This window comes from Leucopleurus acutus, assembly GCF_964270905.1.
Source record: "Leucopleurus acutus genome assembly, chromosome: 21".
Classification (NCBI taxonomy): domain Eukaryota; kingdom Metazoa; phylum Chordata; class Mammalia; order Artiodactyla; family Delphinidae; genus Leucopleurus; species Leucopleurus acutus.
The window spans coordinates 19,182,977-19,206,364 of NC_139163.1; positions in this window are offsets into that span (position 1 = coordinate 19,182,977).

Below are 23,388 nucleotides of genomic sequence, written 5' to 3' on the forward strand. Positions count from 1 at the left end.
TCTAAATAATCTCTGATAATCTCCTAATACTTGCATATATTAGGAAAATAAAAAAAAAACAAGAGGTATGATTTTAAGATCTGGTTTGCAATTAGGGGCCACAACCATAATACTGTGAAGCACATTTTAAGCATATTTTTATTAGAAGAGAAAGTAAAATGTAGAACATTGGTTTTAACTCTTCATTTCCTTTAGTTTACGGGGAAGGTTTACACATGTTTTGCAGTACTTATTCCATACAGTGCTTTGTGTTTCCTTCCTCCACAGATTCTTCCTTCCATTTAGAAAATGTTGTAAAAAAGCAGACATCCAGGGGAGCCATGTGTGCTTGGCAGTAGTATTTCATCCTTTCCTAACTTCAGTTCCCTTACCTATAAGGTAGAAAATAATTTCTGTCCTGCCTACATCACCAGGTTATTGTGAGGATCCAATGAACTTACTGCACTTCATAAATTAAGATACCATAAAAATCTGGATTCATAGCGTCATCACAATTGTTACCTCTTTTATATTCTCCACCATTCCATGCCTATCCAAATACCACTTTATTTTTTTTCTTTTTAAAGTATTTATTTATTTATTTTGGCTGTGGCGGGTCTTAGCTGCTGCACGCAGGATCTTCATTGCAGCATGTGGACTCTTAGTTGCGGCATGCATGTGGGAATCTAGTTCCCCGACCAGGGATCAAACCTGGGCCCCCTGCATTGGGAGCATGGAGTCTTTATACCACTTTAATTAAAATTGCTTTGTCAAAGTTTATTTCTATGTGAACTTTACATTTATGCATTGTCCCTTTAATCCTTTTGTTTGGATTGCTTCTCTAAGGGTTCATACTGATAAAAGAATGTGTGTAAATGAATGTATAAGATATCAAAGCATCTACGGCAGTGCTCTGTACATCGCTTGACTTCAATAAATGTTCATTACAGGAACCCATGAACCCCAGTGCAAGGGTAGATATGTCCGTTCCCTGCTGAAGCCTTCACTGGTTGTTTGCTGCCCAAGCTAGAGCTGGGAGAGAAAACACTGGAGCAAGACCACCTGGGTCATATCCCAACTTGCTCAATTCTCAGTTGCGTAATCTTGGGCAAGTGACCTAAACTTCTTTGCACCCTGTGCAGCTGGTTGAAGGATGGGCACACGGTAAGTGCTTAACAGGCATTTGCTGTTAGTGGACATGATGGAAACCTATAGCAAGATTTTGCATGATTTGGCCACTACGTAGCTCATCTTGACTATTCCACACCCTGTCCACACACACACATTTTGAGCCCAGCCATACCTGCTTTCATTAAATTCTTGGATCATGGACCTTGGACTACTTTATCCTGCCTTAAGGCATTCGTACTTGCTTTGTCATCGACTTGGACTAGTCTTTCCACTTCCTAATGCCTACTTGTCTTTCAGAGCTCACGTAAAATATCACTTCCCTGGGGATGTCTTCCTTAATTTACAAGATTGGGTCAAGTCTTCCTGTTAGTTAGCATGATTCCCTGTACTTCTTTTTCGGGGCACTTATCACAAGTATCATGAAATAATTAATTTTGCAAGTCACTCTTTATCATCTGTTCTGCTAAAATTCTGTCTTATTTACTTCTGTATTCCTAGAGCTTAGCACAGGGTCCAATAAATTTTGTGGAAGGTATGAGTATAAGAATAAGTAATCAAACCACTGGGCAATCTCAAAGGCTCAACTCTAGTGGGAAGCAGCCGCATAGCACAGGGAGATCAGCTCGGTGCTTTGTGACCGCCTGAAGGGGTGGGATAGGGAGGGTGGGAGGGAGGGAGACGCAAGCGGGAAGAGATATGGGAATATATGTATATATATAACTGATTCATTTTGTTGTGAAGTTGAAACTAACATACCATTGTAAAGCAATTATACTCCAATAAAGATGTTAAAAAAATAAAAAAAAAATAAAAAAAAAAAGGGCAAATTTTAAAATGTCAAACAACCATGGTTTAGAGTACATTTAAATTGTAAATATCAATTGAGTTAATACATGAAAAAGAACCTGGTATCTAGTTAACACTCTGCAAATTTAAAGGATTATTGTGATTACTATTATCCAGTATCATTCAATTTCCTTCAGACCAAAACAAAAACAGTTCATGACCTGTAAAATTTCCTGTATAATCCATGCTCCCCAGAAATGATGGAGGCTGGGGAAAGGCTATCCCAAAGATGTCCATATACAGTATAGTTTTGGAAAATGAGCAGGTTGTTCAGAATATTTCTATAGCACACTTTGGAGGAAGCATAGTGGATAATTATTAAATAACACACCACTAGACTAAATTAGACTTGAACAAACTGATCAACCCCCTTTCAAGGAAGAGATTTGAACAGGTTTTCATTAACATCTGGTATTTCCCAACTCACTTTTCTCATTATTAAAGCCAATAAATGGCTCAGGTTGAGATTATTCTCAGAGGGTCTTTAGATGAGAATCGACCAGATCTATTTATTACTTGGCTTTCCAAATGTTGCCCAAAATATCCTTTGGTAGTCAATGCATGACTAGCATTCTAGAACCTATTAAGAACAGAATTTGGAATCTGCTCCGCTCTAGGCTTCATTCCTAGTGGAAACTCTGTTAATTAATTTGCTAAGAAACCTTTTATACAAGAGACCTATTTAAAATATTCATTCCTCCTTGAAATTCCATTCAAGTAAGAAGTTTGCCCTTGCGGATAAACTTGTCTCTTTTTTCTCTGATTAATCATGAATTCTGCATAATTCAAAATATTTTCATTTGTTCTTTTGCTTTTGATACAATCTTGACTGACTGCAGCCACTAACTTACACTAATTTTCCATGAATATCTATATATTTTCCACTTGCTGAAAATTTCATTCTATGCTCTGTGTAACTGCCCTGTATAATACACTGTCAAATCTTGTAAGGAGCCTCAAAATCAAGCAAACATATGTTGATTCTAATTTAAAAACAAGGAAACAAAAAAACTAACATTAACGCTGTACAATGCCTTTTGTACATAGGTGGTAAGTCCAAGCTCCAGACATTTCCTAAATTTGCTTCATGTTTAATAAAGCTTTAAGAAAACATATTAGTTACTTTCTTTTTCTGACATGTAATAACAATTTCGATAAAAATATATGTTATGATTTTTTTCTGAAGCGTCAAGAAAGGGACATCACGGTGGTTTACTAGCTCTTAACTCCAGCAGGATTCTTTCCTTGTCCTCTTTTATATTGACTCGTCCTCAAGGATACACCTCATTTCCAAGATGTATGGTATGCAACCAACCAACCACGTAGCAACTGACACCACAGAGCCAAGGAGATGCTGTCTGGAGGTAGAGCGATGAACTTTCCTCTTTCCCTTTCTTACAAATTACAGAAAAATGGCAGGGGATCCTGGCAGAACAGAAATACAATGTGATTTGCGGTCAGTCAGTGATAGGTTTGGATCCTAATTACTCCACTAACTACCATGAAATTAGCCAAGATTCTTGACTTCTCTGTGCCTCAGTATCTTCTCAGTTAAATCCTGGTCACGCTGTTATGAGCATTACATGAAATCATGTGTATGAATAGCCAACCAGAGGGTAGGTGATTTCAAGGATTGGTTATTGGTGATAGTGCTGTTGCTAAGAGCATTGGTGATCTCTGCATGTCCTCTTTACTCTCTCCTCAGTGAGGTGAAATGAGGATGCAGGGGCTTTTGTGGTTCCAACATGGAACAAACTAAAATAAAATCCTAATTCAAAACAAACCAATAAGCCAACCAGTAAGAATCCTAGTATCTTTTCACTTATATGCACCACATTGGAGGCTTAAAAAAATTACCATGTAATAAACCCACTAGCCACAACGGGTCGAGGAGGAAACGTAAGCTTCTTTCACCAGTGTAAACTTTCTCTTGGGCTCCTCCCAGGTCTTTGCCCTCACTGTGCCCCCTGGGTGTCTGGAGTCCTTCCTGGAGTCTTTACTCCAGGATCCAGTCTCTCTACACAAGGCTCTCTGTTAGTTAAGTTGACAAACTCACTTTCGGCGTGGTATTAATGGCTCACAGTGGATTTCTAGAGTGACCTTCCAGGTGACATTTGCATTTAAGTAAGAATTTTGGCAAATAGAGCAGACAGCATTTTGGAATAAGGGTCATTTTTGGTTTTACTGTGGCAACATTTACCAAAGGATTTTTTTAACTGAATATTAATTATAAGAGATACTGATGGAACCAGAGAAACAATGATCAAATACATTGTGGAGACACTAGGTTAAACAAAATTAAGTAGATTTATACTATGCAAAGCCTTTAATCAGCCATGTGCCTTATGTACCAGGAGACACTGGATTATGCAAAATCACTAAGTGGACAACAATTTATCGAGCACTTCCTGCGTATCAGGCACTGGTCAGTAGGTGCTGGTGATACAGTGTCAAGGCAGGTAAGATCCTTGCTCTCATGAAGCTGACAATCCAGTGTTAAGGCTTGTGGGGGGTGGAGAGGGGAGCAGAAAATGAATATGTCAACAAGTACATAAACCAGGTACTTTGAGAGAATGTTAGCTTTTAAGGAGGAAATAAAATACAGTGATATGGTAGAAATTAACTGGTGAGAAAAGGCTACTTTAGATGCAGTGATCTGGAAACTTCTCTGACTGAGAAGAAAGAGCTCTACAGAGTTCTGAAAGTGGGGGGGGGGGGGATGAGCTTGGCATGTTCACTGTATATAACATTGACTTTGGAAATCGCTTTCCCTGAACTTCACAGAAGAATAGTGTTACACAGAAAATTTTGAGAAAGAGTGCTCTATAGTTTAGGCATCCTTACATTGTTAAGTCCCTCTTTGCCTCCCGCTATCACCTGTGAGGTGGGCTGAAATACCTATCTCAGTGAAACGTTAGAAGATTTTTAAAAAGAGCCACACAGAATGTTTGGTACAAGTAGATACTCAAAACCTATTAATTTCTTTTCACTCTCTCACATTGAAAATCGTCTAGAAAGGAGATATTTAATGCTTAGTGCTATATATCTGCACTGTTTACCAGTCTCTACTGTTAAGTATTATTGCTAATTTGTTCATGCTGTAATCACTTAATCTTATTATTAATAAAATCTGATTTTATACTAGCAATATCAGAGAGAGAAAAGTAAGTGTAAAGCTATAAAATGCATAAATACCATAATAAAAGATAAATTCTTTTTTCCCCACCAAATGGCATCCTCAGAAAATTACCACCGGGTTCAGATAAAATCCTAGAGTAACATACATTTTTTTTCCTGAAAGTGAGTTTTAATCATAAATACATGTATTAGTAAATACAGAAGACATTCTAAATATAATTATAGAGGACCACTTGTTCTGTTAATCCTATAGAAAGAAATATGATCCCAGGTTATCTAAATTAAATCGAGTTTCTTACTTAAGAAAAAGGAAAGGGTATTAATTTTTCAATCTGTTCAAGAGGAAAACGTTAGGTGAACTTTTTTAGTGACTCATTTTCCACAGTTTCAGAGAAAAAAAAAGTTGGAAATGGAGTAGGTTTTAAACGTGAACAGAAAATTATCTGTCAAAACAAATACTTTCATATGACTTAGAAAGGACCTATTTAAAGGAATTATAGAGATATCTGTCTAAAAGATTTTAATTTTAAACGTACAGTATTAACATGTTTCACACCTTTTATTTCCATTATTATAGGCAACTTAGAGGTAAAATAAGATTATGCTTAAGTAATTTGTTTTCATCTTTGCTGCCACAGAATTCATAGGGGGATTTTTGATGGGCAAATTAGTTAAATATGGATAAATGAGTACAATGGAAATGGAAGGGCTAGTGTGATAAAGCAAAGTTGTAAAATGACTAAGGCTTTTAAAAAATAAAATACTGCCTGCTCATCATTTAAATACAAAACAGTACAGAAATGTAGAAAGGGAAAAGTCTTCCATAGTCCCCCAACCCACATTACCACTTTGGAGGGATAGTCATTAGTGAGAGCATATTTTGAATGCTTCAAAATATCAAATATTTTTTACACAAATGGGTGTACTATTAAACATAATATTCTTCATCTTTTTTTAACTTTTCAATATATTTTGGAAAATGTTTCTATCAGACACAGAGCCTAGCTTCTCCTATTAATGATACCTGGTTTCTACTTAATAGATTTGTAATAATTTGTTTAGCTAATCTCCAATTAGGGTGGGCATTTAATTGTGTCTATTGTTTTGCTTTCGGAAAAAATGCTATTCTTTTTTTTTTTTTTTTGGCTGTGCCTTAGTTCCCTGGCCAGGGATCGAACCCAGGCCCTGGCAGTGAAAGCGCAGAGTTCTAACCACTGGACCACCAGGGAATTCCCCCCACAAACAATGCTATTCTGAAATTATATTTACAAGCCCTACCATGTGGTCTGTTGGTTGCTTTCCCTAACATCTGCCCAACAGTATGTAGAACTAGGCAGTATGGTCTACAGAAGAAGTGGCTAGAACACACTTGCATGAAAATAGCTGCAACTGAGTGGGTCAGACAGTAAGAATCAGGAGAGGAATGAGGACGTGGGCTTTGCCATACTACCTCATTCTGTAAAGCTGTTACACGTGGAGTACTTTAACTGTTTTCATACTTTTTCACTTGCAAGTCCATTGACATACTTGGAAGTAATTTTGTACCATCAGAACATTAAAGGTAAATCCTAAACTAAAGGACATTGGATAAGCACATTTCAAGTTTTTCTACCCTCTTTCTCCAGTGCGCAAACACACACACACACACACTCTCACTAAAACCACCACTGCCATCACCTATCACTTTGGTATGCCTCAGTACAGGGGCGACACACACACACACACACACACACACACCACACTCACTAAAACCACCACTGCCATCACCTATCACTTTGGTATGCCTCAGTACAGGGGCTAGTCTATCGTGAGAACAGCTTCCGGCGGAAGTGTCTTTCTACACATATTTTGGCACCTCTTTTTGTGACACCATCCCCACCCCCACGTTTTTCAGTCCCACTTTTAGAGACGACAGTTCTCTAACTTGATGAATTGTGTTAATGGGTGTTAGAGCCATACAAGAGAATGCTTCCTAAGCAGTATCTGTGTTGTGCATCCAATTCAACGACTATAAATTATGCAGCTACCATATAGGAAATAAATGAGTAAGGTAGAGTTCCCTGCACTGGAGAAGCTCACAGTATAATAAGAAGGTGGCTGTAAAAGGGGATGGAATACAACAAGTTCAGAATCCGCTAAAATAAAGGAAAGGGAAGGGGAACGCTGCTTAACGAACTGCCAGCAAAATTTGGTAGAGCTACACAGGAGAGAGACTTCCGGGATACACAGGAGAGCAACTTCCGGGATACACAGGAGAGAGAGACTTCCGGGATACACAGGAGAGAGACTTCCGGGATACACAGGAGAGAGAGACTTCCGGGATACACAGGAGAGAGGCTTCCGGGATACACAGGAGAGAGAGACTTCTGGGTGCTGGTGTTAGAAACAATTGATGAAGAATCTGGCAACTTACCTAGGTCTCGAGGACTCAAATATTCGTTTTTTTAGAAAAGGTATTAGAGGCAGCCATTCTAAACTGAGGAATAACATGAGTCAAAGGTGGGTATCGGGAAACTGAATGCAGAGCGATGAGTACTCCAGTTCTGTGGGAATGTAGGACGAAGAAGAGTGGTGGGAGAGTGGGTAGCAGGAAATTTGGCCCTCAAGGAGAAGTGTGGTCTTTGTCATGGCTCCTGGAGGTAACCTCTAAACCCTTGGATAGGAGTGTCTTTGTTAATCATGGGGGGTCTCATAGACCCTTGTTGATAGTTTATGCTAAGGGTTGGCTTATGCTAGGCCCCTGGATAGTATCTGCTCACAAAATGACTTAGGATGGGGCTTGCCACACCAGAAGGACCAGTGATGTGATTAGAGGGTTGAGACTTGGGGGCACATTATCACTGGCCTGACCTCCACAGAGGGAAAGGGGGCTGGAGACTGAGTTCAACCACATGGGCAATGATCCAGTCAAATGTGCCTACGTTATGAAGCTTCAATAAAAACTTTGGACCCTGAAGCCCCAGTGAGCTCTCTGGCTTCCTGGTTCTCTGTGTGTATTCTCACACCTCAATGCCAGAAGATAACTTATGCTGAGGGTGACTGAAGCTTTGCACTTGGAGCCCTCCTAGATTCTTCCCTATATGTCTCTTCTTTTAGCTAGTTCAAACTTATATTCTTGGCAGAGAGAAATGTAGAAAGGAGAGTTGCTGTCATATTGTTAACGACCTTGATTGAGGCTGAGAAATAATAAATATGATATGTAATAAAAATAATTAAAGTTTTGAGCTGAGCAGTGGTATGTTATGATGTTCTTTCTCTCTGCATGTGCGTGTGCGTGTGCGTGTGCGTGTGTGTGTAATTTTGAACTGGTGGAGAAAATTGACTTAAAGGCAGAGGAGAATGAAGATAAGGAAAATAGTTGGGAGACTTATTAGTTTTATTTTGCTACTGTAACAAACACAGCAAATACACTTAGCAGCCTAATATAACAAGAATCTGTTATCTCACAATTCTGTAGACCAAAAGCAAGGTGTCATCAAGGCTGCATTCTTTCCACAAGGCTCCAGGGAAAAATCTGCTTTGGGGCTCATTCAGGTGGTTGGCAGAATTGTAGTCCTTGGGGTTGTAAGACTGAGGTCCCTGTTTCCTTGCTGGCTGTTGCTCAGGGAACCATTCTCATCTTCTAGAAGCCAACTGCATTTCCTGGCTTTATCTTCAAAGGCAGTAACAGTGGGTCAAGTCTCTCTCATGCTTTGAATTCCTCCTGCTTCTTGCCTGTCTGATATCTTTGACTGACTCTTCTGCTTCCCTCTCCCACTTTTAAGTGCCCATGTGATAATGTTGGGTACATTCAGATAATCAAGATAACCTCTTTAAGGATGGCATATTAGCCACCTTAATCCTACCTGCAAAGTCTATTTTGCCACAAAAGGTAAAGAGTGTGACACCAAGGGATGAAGATTATGGAGCCAAAATCCTGCCTACAGCAGAAACGAAATGAAAGTGGTGGCCATGGAAATGTAAAGGAGTAGAGAACAAATGAGACATTGTAGAATTATACAGCTAGGGACTGTTATCTGATTGGATGTGAAGAACAAATAGAGGGGAAGCTCAGAAGTGATGCTCAGGGTTCAACAATAGGAGATCGAAAAACTAGTGGTGGCAGTAATATTGATTAGTTATGGTGAAGTTGATCAGTTGTGCTTTAGAGTTTGAGATACCCATAGGTTATCTAATTGGAAATGGCCAGTAGGAAATTGATAATAAAGGATTCTGTCTTGGGAAAGGGTAAGCTTATAAATAAATATTCAGAACTCACCCATGTAAAGCTGGTAATTTAAATTGTGGAAATGGATAAGAGAAAAATATGGGTTCAGAACAAAACTGGGTGGAATGTGTACAGTTGCGGACTGAAGGAGAAAATATTACTACATACCATCTCTTCTAGATTATTAAATAGTTGCATAAATGTTTGTCTTGCCTACACGCTTACTCCATGCTCCAAAACATGCTCTAAAACATCTACACAAATTATTATTATAAATCTATAAACATTTAGTGTTTCTATCTCCCTCCTAAACACAAGGTTCTTAGGGTGCTTTAAAATCCATATATATATATATATATATATATATATATATATATAATCCATATATATATATGAGATTTACTTTTATCAAAAACCAATTATTAGTTTTACTATCAACTATTAATTAAATTTTCTAACATAATTTTATCAATGTCTTCATTTATTGCTGTTCTTTTAGTCTCATATTATCCCTCTGGGCATATATTATTAAAAAAAATATTTGAGAAGATGCAAGAAATGTTTAACAAAGACCTAGAAGAATTAAAGAACAAACAAACAGAGATGAACAATACAATAACTGAAATGAAAACTACACTAGAAGGAATCAATAGCAGAATAACTGAGGCAGAAGAACGGATAAGTGACCTGGAAGACAAAATGGTGGAATTCACTGCTGCAGAACAGAATAAAGAAAAAAGAATGAAAAGAAATGAAGACAGCCTAAGAGACCTCTGGGACAATATTAAAAGCAACAACATTCACATTATAGTGGTCCCAGAAGAAGAGAGAGAGAAAGGACCAGAGAAAATATTTGAAGAGATTATAGTCAAAAACTTCCCTAACATGGGAAAGGAAACAGCCATCCAAGTCCAGGAAGCACAGCAAGTCCCACACAGGATAAATCCAAGGAGAAACACGCTGAGATACATAGTAATAAAATTGGCAAAAATTAAAGACAAAGAAAAATTATTGAAAGCAGAAAGGGAAAAATGACAAATACCATACAAGGGAACACCCATAAGGTTAACAGGTGATTTCTCAGCAGAAACTCTACAAGCCAGAAGGAAGTGTCATGATATACTTAAAGTGATGAAAGGGAAGAACCTACAACCAACATAACTCTACCCAGCAAGGATCTCATTCAGATTCGATGGGGAAATCAAAAGCTTTACAGACAAGCAAAAGCTAAGAGAACTCAGCACCACCAAATCAGCTCTACAACAAACGCTAAAGGAACTTCTCTAAGTGAGAAACACAAAAGAAGAAAAGGACCTACAAAAACAAACCCAAAACAATTAAGAAAATGGTCAGAGGAACATACATATTGATAATTACCTTAAACGTGAATGGATTAAAAGCTCCAACCAAAAGACCCAGGCTTGCTGAATGGATACAAAAACAAGACCCATATATATGCTGTCTACAAGAGACCCACTTCAGACCTAGGGACACATACAGACTGAAAGTGAGGGGATGGAAAAAGATATTCCATGCAAATGGAAATCAAAAGAAAGCTGGAGTATCAATACTCATATCAGATAAAATAGACTTTAAAATAAAGAATGTTGCAAGAGACAAGGAAGGACACTACGTAATGATCAAGGGATCAATCCAAGAAGAAGATATAACAATTATAAATATATATGCACCCAACATAGGAGCACCTACATGCATAAGGCAACTGCTAACAGCTATAAAAGAGGAAATCGACAGTAACACAATAAGAGTGGGGGACATTAACACCTCACTTACACTGATGGACAGATCATCCAAAATGAAAATAGATAAGGAAACAGAAGCATTAAATGACACAATAGACCAGATAGATTTAACTGAATTTTATAGGACATTACATCCCAAAACAGTAGATTACACTTTCTTCTCAAGTGCACATGGAACATTCTCCAGGATAGATCACATCTTGGGTCACAAATCAAGCCTCAGTAAAATTAAGAAAATTGAAATCATATCAAGCATCTTTTCTGATCACAACACTATGAGATTTGAAATGAATTACAGGGAAAAAACCGTAAAAAACACAAACACATGGAGGCTAAACAATACGTTGCTAAGTAACCAAGAGATCACTGAAGAAATCAAAGACGAAATAAAAAAATACCTAGAGACAAATGACAATGAAAACACGATGATCCAAAACCTATACGATGCAGCAAAAGCAGTTCTAAGAGGGAAGTTTATAGCTATACAGGCCTACCTCAAGAAACAAGAAAAATCTCAAATAAACAATCTAAACTTACACTTAAAGGAACTAGAGAAGGAAGAACAAACAAAACCGAAAGTTAGCAGAAGGAAAGAAATCATAAAGATCAGAGCAGAAATAAATGAAATGGAAACAAAGAAAACAATAGCAAAGATCAATAAAACTAAAAGCTGGTTCTTTGAGAAGATAAACAAAGTTGATAAACCATTAGCCAGACTAATCAAGAAAAAGAGGGAGAGGACTCAAATCAATAAAATTAGAAATAAAAAAGGAGAAGTTGCAACAGACACTGCAGAAATACAAAGCACCCTAAGAGACTACTACAAGCAACTCTAGGTCAATAAAATGAACAACCTGGAAGAAATGGACAAACTCTTAGAAAGGTATAGCCTTCCAAGACTGAACCAGGAATAAATAGAAAATATGAACAGACCAATCAAAAGAAATGAAATTGAAACTGTGATTAAAAATCTTCCAACAAAAGTCCAGGACCAGATGGCTTCACAGGTGAATTCTATCAAACATTTAGAGAAGAGTTAACACTGATCCTTCTCAAACTCTTCCAAAAAACTTTGGAGGAAGGAACACTCCCCAACGCATTCTAAGAGGCCACCATCACCCTGACACCAAAACCAGGCAAAGATAATACAAAAAAAGAAAATTACAGACCAATATAACTGATGAATATAGATGCAAAAATCCTCAACAAAATACTAGCAAACAGAATCCAAAAACACATTAACAGGATCATACACCATGATCAAGTGGGATTTATCCCAGAGATGAAAGGATTCTTCACTATAAGTAAATCAATCAATGTGATACACCATATTAAGAAATTGAAGATTAAAAACCATATGATCATCTCATAGATTCAGAAAAAGCTTTTGACAAAATTCAACACCCATTTATGATAAAAACTCTCTGGAAAGTGGGCATAGAGGGAACCTACCTCAACATAATAAAGGCCATATACAACAAACCCACAGCAAACATCATTCTCAATGGTGAAAAACTAAAAGCATTTTCTCTAAGATCTGGAACAAGACAAGGATGTCCACTCTCACCACTATTATTCAACATAGTTTTGGAAGTCCTAGCCACAGCAATCAGAGAAGAAAAAGAAATAAAAGGAATACAAATTGGAAAAGAAGAAGTAAAACTGTCACTATTGGCAGATGGCATGATACTATACATAGAGAATCCTAAAGATGCCACCAGAAAACTACTACAGCTAATCAATGAATTTCGTAAAGTTGCAGGATACAAAATTAATGCACAGAAATCTGTTGCATTCCTATACACTAATGATGAAAAATCTGAAAGAGAAATTAAGGAAACACTCCCATTTACCACTGCAACAAAAAGAATAAAATACCTAGGAATAAACCTACCTAGGGAGACAAAAGACCTGTATGCAGAAAACTATAAGACACCGATGAAAGAAATTAAAGATGATGCCAACAGATGAGAGATAAACCATGTTCCTGGATTGGAAGAATCAACACTGTGAAAATGACTATACTACCCAAAGCAATCTACAGATTCATTGCAATCCCTATCAAATTACCAATGACATTTTTTACAGAACTAGAACAAAAAATCTTAAAATTTGTATGGAGACACAAAAGGTCCCGAATAGCCAAAGCAGTTTTGAGGGAAAAAAACGGAGCTGGAGGAATCAGACTCCCTGACTTCAGACTATACTATACAGCTACAGTAATCAAGACAATATGGTACTGGCACAAAAACAGAAACATAGATCAATGGCAGAAGATAGAAAGCACAGAGATAAACCCATGCACCTATGGTCAAGTAATCTACGACAAAGGAGGCAAGGATATACCATGGAGAAACAACTGTCTCTTCAATAAGTGGTGCTGGGGAAACTGGACAGCTACATGTAAAAGAATGAAATCAGAACACTCCCTAACACCATTTACAAAAATAAACTCAAAATGGATTAGAGACCTAAATGTAAGACTGGTCACTATAAAACCCTTAGAGGAAAACATAGGAAGAACACTCTTTGACATAAATCACAGCAAGATCTTTTTTGATCCACTTCCTAGAGTAATGGAAATAAAAAGAAAAATAAACAAATGGGACCTAATGAAACTTAGAAGCTTTTGCACAGCAAAGGAAACCATAAACAAGACAAAAAGACAACCCTCAGAATGGGAGAAAATATTTGTAAACGAATCAATGGACAAAGGATTAACCTCCAACATATACAAACAGCTCATGCAGCTCAATATTAAAAAATCCAACAACCCAATCCAAAATGGGCAGAAGACATAAATAGACATTTCTCCAAAGAAGACATACAGATGGCCAAGAAGCACGTGAAAAGCTGCTCAATATCACTAATTATTAGAGAAATGCAAATTAAAAGTACAATGAGGTATCACCTCACACCAGCTAGTATGGGCATCATCAGAAAATCTACAAACAACAAATGCTGGAGAGGGTGTGGATAAAATGGAACCCTCTTGCACTGTGGGTGGGAATGTAAACTGATACAGCCACTATGGATAACAGTATGGAGGTTCCTTAAAAAATTAAAAATAGAATTACCATATGACTCAGCAATCTCACTACTGGGCATATACCCACAGAAATCCATAATTCCAAAAGACACATGCACCCCAATGTTCACTGCAGCACTATTTACAATAGCCAGGTCATGGAAGCAACCTAAATGCCCATCGACAGACGAATGGACAAAGAAGATGTGGTACCTATATGCAATGGAATATTACTCAGCCATAAAAAGGAACAAAATTGGGCCATTTGTTGAGACGTGGATGGATCTAGAGACTGTCATACACAGTGAAGTAAGCCAGAAAGGGAGAAACAAATATCGTATATTAACACATGTATGTGGAACCTAGAAAATTGGTACAGATGAACCAGTTTGCTGGGCAGAAGTTGAGCCAAGATATAGAGAACAAATGTATGGACAACAAAGCGGGAAAGCTGTGGGGTTTGGGGATGGTGGTATGATGAATTGGGCGATTGGGACTGACATGTATACACTGATGTGTATAAAATTGATGACTAATAAGAACCTGCTGTATAAAAAAATAAATAAAATAAAATTCAAAAATTAAAAAAAATTTTGAATGAGGATCTGTGAGCTGTAAACTCTCTTAGTGTTTTTGCGTTTGAAATGCCTTTATTTTGCCTTTTGCTCTAAAATGACTAATTAGATGAGTGTAACACTGTGTTCTTTTCTCTTAGTACTTTGAAGATACTGTTCTATTATTTTTTAGTTTTTATTATTGCTGTTAAGAAGTCAGCTTCAGGCTAATTTGTGAGCCTTTGTAGGTAATCTTTTTCCCTATGGTAAATTTCAAGAATTTTTAACAAAAGTCTTTGATGATTTGAAGTTTTACAAGGTTGTGCCTATGTCTGAATTTATGTTTATATGCCATTCAGTTCCTGTAGCCAACGTTTGAGCTGAGATGCTTTTTTTAAAAAAAAATTCTGGAAAACTCTCAATTCTGCTCTTGACAGGTATAGCTTCTCTGTCATTCTGTCTTCTTTTCTTCTGAAACTGATTGAATATACTTCGCAGTCTTTTAATCATCTAACCATATACCCTAATTGAACTTTTCATATTTATTACCTCCTTATCTGTGAATAGATTTTTGGGTATCTATTATTACCTTTTTTCTTTTCTCTTCAATCAGGTCTAGCTTTGAGTTTATCTCTTATGTAGCTCTTTAATTCAAAGGTTATTATTCATTTTTAAGATTTCTAAATTTTTATACTCATTTTTGTTTATTACAAGCTGATTTTTCAAGGATTTTAGATTTATTTTTATCTTGTTGAGCTTTATGTACATACTTATTTTAAAATCTTCCTTTTCAGTTGAGTTGATTTCATGATCTGATTTTTAAATTCTGTTATCTATCTTTATTAGCTTTTGCTTGTTTAATGTTTTGAAGTTCTCATTTGTGGAGTAATCTTGAGTGTTCATTTTCTTTTCTCCTTTCTGTCTTCGTAGCTATCTAGTTGGTTTTTAGTTTTGTATGTGCTTCTCCTGCTCCCTCTTCCCACTGACACTCAGGCCAGAGTCACATCTTATAACAGCTGTTTTATGGCTCTGGGTATATCAAGGATGTGGTCACCAAACTCTCAGCTGCCTTGGCTAGGTCCTGGTCAATAGACTATGTCTTTGTCTTCCAACTTCTGTAGGTTCACAGTTTTCTGTAGTCATAGTGTATTAGTTTTCTAGGGCTGCCTTAGCAAAGTACGACAAATTAGGTGAATTAAACAGCAGAAGTTCATTGTCTCACAATTCTGTGTCCTATAAATCTGAGACCAAGATGTTGACATTGTTGGTTCTCTATGAGTGCTCTAAGGAAGAATCTGTTCCATGCCTCTTCTCTAGCTTTTTGTGGTTTCCTGGCAATCTTTGGCATGCCTTGAATTTTAGAAGCATCAGATCATCACTGCTTTCACCTGCACATGGTTTTCTCCCTGTGTGCATGTCTCCAAAATTTCCCCTTTTTATCAGGACACCAGTCATATTAGATTAGGGCCCACCCCACCTTAATGACCTCATTTTAACTTGATTGCTTCAAGGTACTAGGGGTTAGGACCTCAACATATGCATTTGGGGGGGGGACACAATTTGATCCATAACACATACCCACAGGAAATTTTCCTTGAAGGCACCCCCTTTTTATCTTTTTTAACTTCCCTATGCTGCTGACTTTAAGCTACAAACCTAGTTTCAGACCCTCTTCTCAAGTGGAGCGTTGTGGTTGTCTTTGACTCACAAGAGCTGACCTTGGGTGCAAAGTAGAGTAAATTCTTAGCTTCAGCTATTTTTGTTATGTATTTTCAGTTGCCTTTCAATTTTTTAATCTAGAGTTATTATATGTTGGGTATAAAGAAGATATGTTGAAGTATGAACTAACACCAAGCTGATGCATATTTCTAGTTCAATTGCCCTAAGAATACTAAATGAATCATACTTTTGGAACTAAAGTTCACATAAAACACATACAATCAAAGTAACTTTGGAAGAATAAGAACAGGAGAATGGAACTAACATGAACAGCTAGATATTAAAATGTATTCCAAAACTTAGTTATTAAAACAATATGGTACTGACAAGAAGACAAATCAGTAGAACAAACTGCAAAGCTCAGAAATAGACCCATGTCCATGGAAATATTTTGGAGATATTCTTGGGGTACAATTAAAATCAGCAGAACAAATATGGGTTACTAAATAAGTGAATGTATTTGGTTAACTATTTGGAAAGATGAAGTACGAACGCTACTTCATGCCTCTCAACACGATGATAATTCAATATTAAAAATGAATAAAATTACTTGAAAATATAGCTGAATATTAATTAGAACATGGTTGAAAGGTGATTTTTTAAAGGAATAATAAAAGAGAAAGAAACCACAAAGAGGAAAAGAGACATATTAAAACAACTAATAAATAAAGGAAACAATAAACTCTAAATTAGGAAACTCTAAATATGTGGAGAACACTTTCAAAACCCTAAGAATGGGATTAGAGTACCCACTGGAAAAGTGGGTGGTCATTTTATTAAAGAGAGCGAAAACAATAATGAAAATAATACAAAGTAAAACAAAGATGAAAGAAATACAAATAAAAGTAGACCAAGGACATTCATACATTTGCTGTTAGGAGTTAAATTGAAACAGTCATTCTGAAGGGTAGCTTTACAACATGAAACAGAATATTTATACCCATCAAATTTGCATGTTCTGTGAATTTACCAAGGAAAAAGAAATCAAATATGTGCACAGTTTACTGTATAAGATTATTCATCAAAGTATTAAATATAGCAAAAGGATATGTAGTGGAAATGTGAGATATATGACTTATTAAATTATTAATGGCACATCTATGAGATATAATGATGAAACTAAAAATCATGTTGTAGAAGAATATTTACTGATTTGAAGATATGTCCCATAAAAAAATCATGTTCAAAATATCACAAATGTGTGTATATACATATATATATATCTGAAAAAATATATACCAATGTTTCCTTTTGTCTGGGTTATCTTTGGATAATAGGATTATGTGTGATTTTTACTCCTTGATTTTATTTTTGCACTTTAAAAACCTTTCTGCGGGCTTCCCTGGTGGCGCAGTGGTTAAGAATCCACCTGCCAATGACTGCCAATGCAGGTTCCAGCCCTGGGCCGGGAAGATCCCACATGCCGCGGAGCAACTAAGCCCGTGTGCCACAACTACTCTACCTGTGCTCTACAGCTCCTGTGCCACAACTACTGAGCCCGTGTGCCACAGCTACTGAAGCCCATGTGCCTAGAGCCCGTGCTCCGCAACAAGAGAAGCCACTGCAATGGGAAGCCCACGTACCACAACAAAGAGTAGCCCCCTCTCGCCGCAACTAGAGAAAGCCTGGGCATAGCAAAGAAGACCCAACGCAACCAAAAAATAAAATAAAATAAAATAAAAATAAAAACCTTTCTGCATAAACTATACATATCTTTTGTGATGAGACTAAAATAACAAGTTTTACAAAACCACTGTCAAAAATTTTTTCCTTATTTTTAAACCAAACCTCTCATGTTACTGTCAAGATAATTTTTTTCCCTTTTTTATCTGCAATGGAGATACAGAACAAGTAACTACTATTTTTGTGCAGAATATCACCTATACATTACAAACCTCAGGTATTTTAGGACTGTTTTAAAATTGCCTTCAACGTTCTTGTTTTTTGAGTAAATTAATCAATTCTTCTAGAATTTTACCTTATGTATTATTTTCAAGCCTTTCCTATCACTATGGATTCACTGAACTTTCTGAACTCTTAGATAACCAAAAGTCTTTATTACAGAATCAGATAAAATAGAACACATGAAAAACTGTCAATATGGCAAATTGGAGATCTGCTCCAGAGAAATACCATAATGGAAAGTCAGTGGTTAATGGTAAGAATGTGTCCCCTAGCACTTTTGTGCATCCAGGCCATCCTGTATGGATGCCTCCTGGCAACAAATGGTACTCTTGGTGCAGAAAGAGTTAATGTAGCTTCCCAATGCACCTAATTTATTTCCGGAGACTGTTTTATTCACTTCTAGAATTTGGCTTATCATTTACAGGTCCTTTTGCTAATAGTATTAGAAAAAAAGAACAAAAAAACTATTTTCATTTTTTTATAGTTTACTGACATAATTATTTATTTTTCTACTGCCCACAAATCAAGTTAGTTTAGTGCAGAAATTCTCATTTTGGGAGATTTTGAGGATTATCATTTCAGGCATGTTATAGACTGCTCTGTGAACGCAGCCTGGTTAAACTAACATTTCTGCCAGCCCTGAAATTTGAATGATGTTATAGAGAAAAACAGGTTGGTTTGTTAAAAACAAATTTATTGACCTTGACATACACATCTGGTAACTTCATAAAGTTAGAACCAATCCATCATTGGATTATGGAACTATTGCTAGAATAGGCAAATAAATTAAAATATATATTGCATGAAACATTAATATATTTTTAAGAAACACAATGGATTTGGAATTCATCCAATTTTTCATTTAATGCCATTTCATTTGATGCCATACTGCAATGATATGAAGGATTACTAGATTTGTTTATATAAGGACATCACAATACATATTTAGATAAATATCTATTATTAGGTTTCAAGTTCTGCAACTAGTTAGCAGCTTACACAGAAATATCTCAATTAACCTTATCTTTCATGCCAATCTGTGATGTTTTATATATTTGAGACAGAGTCTTCCAAACCAGAAAATAATCCCTGATTATAAATTAAGCCCCTTTCAAAGCAGCATGTAATATTTGAGACCATGATATTTCTATTTAAGAAACAGAAATAGCAGTTTGGATTGTGTGGCTAAGAATGTAACCCTCATTTTTATGAGATAGATATGTTTTCTTGTGTACTCATCAACTCTTAGAATGTTGCTTATTGATTCTTAAAATATTTTTTCACAAGTAAAAGGTTCAACGCATAGAGATTTATACACCGTGAAAAGTTTGGTGCTATAAAGTTGGACAAAGAATTATTTTATACCTTTAGCACTTTGGCTATTGGATGCTGGCTATTGGATGTATCCACTCTGCTGTAACTTTATATGTAAGTCATTGTGCCGGTTAAAGATAACCTAAGAATGGTCTTTCTTTACAAAGAAATCTTCATGAGTTTTTGCATAAACTCAAATGGCTTTTTCCCCCCATACATTGTATAACCTTGAGAATGGACACTGAGTGTTATCTTTTCTTTTAAGAAATGATAGAGAAAGGAAACAGAAACCAAATAGTTATCATCTTCAGAAGCCACATAAGTCTCCCATAGACCAACATGGCCATTGAGAATGTTTAATCTTAAAAATAAAAGGTGGTTCCGGGAAGATGGCGGAAGAGTAAGACGCGGAGATCACCTTCCTCTCCACAGATACACCAGAAATACATCTACGCGTGGAACAACTCCTACGGAGCACCTACTGAACGCTGGCAGAAGACCTCAGACCTCCCAAAAGGCAAGGAACCCCCCACGTACCTGGTTAGGGCAAAAGAAAAAACTAAACAGAGACAAAAGAATAGGGACGGGTCCTGCACCAGCGGGAGAGAGCTGTGAAGGAGGAAAAGTGTCCACACACTAGGAGCCCCTTCGCGGGTGGAGACTTCGGGAGGCGGAGTGGGGGAGCTCGGGAGCCGCGGAGGAGAGCACAGCAACAGGGGTGCGGAGGGCAAAGCGGAGAGATTCCAGCGCAGAGGATCGGGCCGACCGGCACTCACCAGCCGAGAGGCTTGTCTGCTCGCCCGCCGGGGCGGGCGGGACTGGGAGCTGAGGCTCCGGCTTTTGTCGGAGCGCCGGGAGAGGACTGAGGTTGGCGGCGTGAACACAGCCTGCAGGGCGTTGGTGCGCCGCGGCTGGCCGGGAGAGAGTCTGGGGAGGGGTCTGGACCTGCCGAAGAGGCAAGAGACTTTTACGTCCCTCTTTGTTTCCTGGTGCACGAGGAGGGGGGATTGGGAACGCTGCTTGGGAGAGCTCCGGAGACGGGCGCGAGCCGCGACTAAGAGTGCGGAGCCCAGAGACGGACATGGGACGCTAAGGCCGCTGCTGCCGCCGCCAGAAAGCCTGTGTGCGAGCGCAGGTCACTAGCCACACGCCCTTCCGGGGAGCCTGTGCAGCCCGCCGCTGCCGGGGTCCCGGGATCCGGGGACGGCTCCCCCGGGAGAGCGCACGGCGCGCCTCAGGCTGCAGCGTCACGCCGGCCTCTGCCGCTGCAGGCCCGCCCTGCACTCTGTGACCCTCCCTACCCCCCGGCCTGGGTGAGCCAGAGCCTCCGAATCAGCGGCTCCTTTAACCCCGTCCTGTCTGAGCAAAGAACAGACGCCCTCCGGTGACCTACATGCACAGGCGGGGCCAAATCCAAAGCTGAGCCCCTGGGAGCTGTGAGAACAAAGAAGAGAAAGGGAAATCTCTTCCAGCAGCCTCAGAAGCAGCGGATTAAAGATCCACAATCAACTTGATATACCCTGCATCTGTGGAATACCTGAATAGACAACGAATCATCCCAAATTAAGGAGCCCTGTGGATGAAAGGCTCTTGTTGCTGCAACCAGGACTCAGTGCTGTGCCTCTGAGGTGGGAGAGCCAACTTCAGGACACTGGTCCACAAGAGGCCTCCCAGCTGCACATAATATCAAACAGCAAAAATCTCCGAGAGATCTCCATCTCAACGCCAGCACCCAGCTTCACTCAACGACCAGCAAGCTACAGTGCTGGACATCCTATGCCAAACAACTAGCAAGACAGGAACACAACCCCACCCATTAGCAGAGAGGCTGCCCAAAATCATAATAAGTCTACAGACACCCCAAAACACACCACCAGACGTGGACCTGCCCACCAGAAAGACAAGATCCAGCCTCATACACCAGAACACAGGCACTAGTACCCTCCACCAGGAAGCCTACACAACCCACTGAACCAACCTTAGCCACTGGGGACAGACTCAAAAAACAACAGGAACTACGAACCTTCAGCCTGCAAAAAAAAAAAAAAGGAGACCCCAAACACAGTAAGATAAGCAAAATGAAAAGACAGAAAAACACACAGCAGATGAAGGAGCAAGATAAAAACCCACCAGACCTAACAAATGAAGAGGAAATAGGCAGTCTACCTGAAAAAGAATTCAGAATAATGATAGTAAGGTTGATCCGAAATCTTGGAGATAGAATGGACAATAGAATGGACAAATTGCAAGAATCAGTTAACAAGGACCTAGAAGAACTAAAGATGAAACAAGCAACGATGAACAACACAATAAATGAAATTAAAAGTACTCTAGATGGGATCAATAGCAGAATAACTGAGGCAGAAGAACGGATAAGTGACCTGGAAGATAAAATAGTGGAAATAACTACTGCAGAGCAGAATAAAGAAAAAAGAATGAAAAGAACTGAGGACAGTCTCAGAGACCTCTGGGACAACATTAAACGCACCAACATTCGAATTATAGGGGTTCCAGAAGAAGAAGAGAAAAAGAAAGGGACTGAGAAAATATTTGAAGAGATTATAGTTGAAAACTTCCCTAATATGGGAAAGGAAATAGTTAATCAAGTCCAGGAAGCACAGAGAGTCCCATACAGGATAAATCCAAGGAGAAATACGCCAAGACACATATTAATCAAACTGTCAAAAATTAAATACAAAGAAAACATATTAAAAGCAGCAAGGGAAAAACAACAAATAACACACAAGGGAATCCCCATAAGGTTAACAGCTGATCTTTCAGCAGAAACTCTGCAAGCCAGAAGGGAGTGGCAGGACATATTGAAAGTGTTGAAGGAGAAAAACCTGCAACCAAGATTACTCTACCCAGCAAGGATCTCATTCAGATTTGATGGAGAAATTAAAACCTTTACAGACAAGCAAAAGCTGAGAGAGTTCAGCACCACCAAACCACCTCTACAACAACTGCTAAAGGAACTTCTCTAGGCAAGAAACACAAAAGAAGGAAAGGACCTACAATAACAAACCCAAAACAATGAAGAAAATGGGAATAGGAACACACATATCGATAATTACCTTAAATGTAAATGGACTAAATGCTCCCACCAAAAGACACAGATTGGCTGAATGGATACAAAAACAAGACCCATATATTTGCTGTCTACAAGAGACCCACTTCAGACCTAGAGACACATACAGACTGAAAGTAAGGGGATGGAAAAAGGTATTTCATGCAAGTGGAAACCAAAAGAAAGCTGGAGTAGCAATTCTCATATCAGACAAAATAGACTTTAAAACAAAGACTATTAGAAGAGACAAAGAAGGACACTACATAATGATCAAGGGATCAATCCAAGAGGAAGATATAACAATTGTAAATATTTATGCACCCAACATAGGTGCACCTCAATACATAAGGCAAATACTGACAACCATAAAAGGGGAAATCGACAGTAACACATTCATAGTAGGGGACTTTAACACCCCACTTTCACCAATGGACAGATCATCCAAAATGAAAATAAATAAGGAAACACAAGCTTTAAATGATACATTAAACGAGATGGAGTTAATTGATATTTATAGGACATTCCATCCAAAAACAACAGAATACACATTTTTCTCAAGTGCTCATGGAACATTCTCCAGGATAGATCATATCTTGGGTCACAAATCAAGCCTTGGTAAATTTAAGAAAATTGAAATTGTATCAAGTATCTTTTCTGACCACAACGCCATGAGACTAGATATCAATTACAGGAAAAGATCTGTAAAAAATACAAACACATGGAGGCTAAACAATACA